At 38.7% G+C, this 2,940-nt stretch overlaps 1 pseudogene; it reads right to left on the minus strand.

Annotated features, from left to right (window-relative positions):
* On the minus strand, positions 1,087 to 2,752 carry LOC104718353 (annotated as a pseudogene).

Here is a 2,940-nt window from a genome sequence, read left to right on the forward strand (position 1 = left end):
GTTCTCTGCATCGACATCTTCATTTTCATTTGCTCGTTTCCCGTTATCAGCTTGATTCTCTTGTCCCTTTGAGCAAAAAAATAGAAACAAATTGGTTCAGCATGTGTGATGTTTATAAAACAACAACCTATTAGACGACGCCACGTGTTATGAGGGACGAAGCAATATACGTCCCGTTTGTAGGAACGTTTCTATGATTTATCTATGATTTCTATTTAAATTTAACATTTTAATTTTGTAGGACAGTCCAAAGATACGCTAATGCACATGCTCTAAAATCAAAGAACCCTAATCATAAAACAATATGCGATTTCATAATATTCTACTGACAGACTTACCTTGTGATTCCAGATCCTTCGATTCCAAACCCTTCCTCTGATTCCAGATCCTTCGATTCCAAATTCCTTTGTTGTTTCGGGAATTCGATCGCGAGAGAAAGAGAGAGAGGAAAAGAAATCAAATCGAGCTTCGCCAATTTTGTTTTTCTTTTGTATTATTCTATCGTCCAACAGAAAAACAACACGTATGAGTCTCTTACAACAAAATCGGGTTACTATATAACAACCTCCCTTACCATTTTTTTTTAGTTTTGATTTATTTTTTTCTTACAAAAGCCTATGAACCTCTCTAAGAACTGACCGATAAACAAGGTCTAACGCAAATTTTTCGTTTTATGTGTGATTGGTGACATAGTTTGTTTTTGTCTCAGAAATCTAGAAAAACGCCTTCTGTATGTTACCACTCAAGGCCTAGGTATGCGAGAGAGGGTTCGATTCAAATTCTACATATAAAATTATTGCTTTAATGTGGTATATTGGAAGAAGTTGTAACTGATTTTAGAAATGAATCTCAATAATACGTTTCGGTCAAAGGAGGTCAAAGGACATCCATTCAAGTTTGGTTCAAAGCTAGATTCTACTGAATGCTTTATTTTCAAACTGTTCTAAAGTTTCTTACCACATAAACTTTGTAAAACGTTTATTTTTTTTTTGAATATAATTTAACATTAAATTCAAAAAAAAATAATACGTTTCGGTCATATTTACAAAAAAATACGTTTCGGTCGCCAGCTTGTGGAAGATTCGATGAAAATAATAATAGATCAACCTTTGGATACTAAATCATATCAAAAAGACACACAACATGATAATATCATTTTTGAAATCTGTAAAATGTTGTGGTGGTTTAGGTTTACATCAACGTTTGGATATTTACGAAAATTTATATCACTCGTCTTTTCCGTTGTCTTTTCTTGTCACATGTTTCGTAAGAAACTTGTCCACAAACTCTCTAAAGTTCTTATCAGATGATCCACCGTAGGCCACAGCAGTCTCCGCTTCCTTCTTCCACCTTTGAGCGTTTTCTCTCAGCTCTGCCGCTTTTTCTCCAACAGTGGCCTCAAGCAGCTTCTCCGCCACAACCTCCCTCGGAACAACCTTCTCTTCAGCAGCTCCGCGGCCTAGTCTCTTGATCTCCCCACTGTGGAAAACAAACTACAGGGACTCCGGAAGTTAAAGCCTCCATTGTGGAGTTCCATCCACAGTGACTTAAGAAGCAAGCAATTGCAGAATGAGCTAACACTCTCTCTTGTGGACACCATTCCAAGATTTTACCCTTTTCTTCGAGCACTCGAGGCAAAACATGTGGAAGATGAGGTGACCCTTCTCTTGGAGACCAAACCACCCATAAGAAGGACAAGCCAGAGCTCAAAACGCCATGAGCAATCTCCTCCATCTGCTCTTGCTTTAATTGGACTATAGTCCCAAAGGAGATGTAAACGATTGAGGATGGTTCTCTCGAGTCAAGCCACTCTATGCAGTCACTCGCTGGCTCAGAGATATTTCCCTTAACGTCAGAGCTTATGGTTTGAGCCATCTTGAAGAGTGAGCCTACAGGGCTGATGATTGCTTGATGAGGACAAAGGTGTGACATGTGGTTGATGATATCTTTTTCTAGATCGTAAAAAGTGTCGATGAAAAGATAGAAAGGCTTGTCGTTCTCGAGTCGCTTGAACTGGTCTAATATGACTTCTCCGTAAGCTGTGTAGGGAGACGAAGGGTGAAGAAAGCTTGGGATCTCGTCATGCTTGAACAATGGCATGCAAGTGATTTCAACGTTGATGTCCGGTTCGGTTTTTGTCGGAAACTTAACTAACCGGTGGTGGTAATAGTAATAAACCGCGAGACAAGCGCAAGACTGGACCCATAGAACAGCCAAAGGGATTTGAAGCTCCTGGGCCACGTCACATACCCACGGCACAAAAGCGTTGTTTATTAGACACGTCAACGGTTCCTTCTCATATCTCTTTACGAGATTCTTGATCTCTTGTTTTCTGACAGCTTCAAGGTGTGGTCGGAAGGTATTGAAGTTGTCTCTTTTTGCGTGGTCGTCAGCTAAGCCATCACAGAAGAACTCGAACCGGAGGAAACCTAGACCGACCGGTTTGAGCACGCCGTCTTGAATCTTGTTGGCTTGACGCATCTTCTTCCCCAATGGCTCCTCTGTGGTGACAAAGGTGACGAGTAAGCCTTTGGAGGCTATGAGCTTTCCGAGACGAAGAAGAGGGTTTATATGACCTTGGCCTGGGAAAGATACAAGCATCACATGAGTAAGACGACATGGTTCCATGGATCTCTATTTTCTTTAAGAAAACTAGAAACTGGTTTTATTATCTTTACGCTGTTCAATTTATGTGAAAATGCACCTAATACAAAATCGTATATATAAAAGTAGAGTTTCAATCTCTCCTTATTGGTCCACTTGGCAATGCAATTTTAACAAAAAAAAAATTATATTAAAACACAAATTTAAAACAATTAATTTTCACATTTAACTCACATAATATAAAACTGAAATCTTTATAGCTTCTCCCTATAAATTATGCATTAACTTTATTTCTCCACTAAGTTGTATTAATCAATTGTATTAAAACAAAACAAT

This window comes from Camelina sativa, chromosome 2 (assembly GCF_000633955.1).
Source record: "Camelina sativa cultivar DH55 chromosome 2, Cs, whole genome shotgun sequence".
NCBI classification, from domain to species: Eukaryota; Viridiplantae; Streptophyta; class Magnoliopsida; order Brassicales; family Brassicaceae; genus Camelina; species Camelina sativa.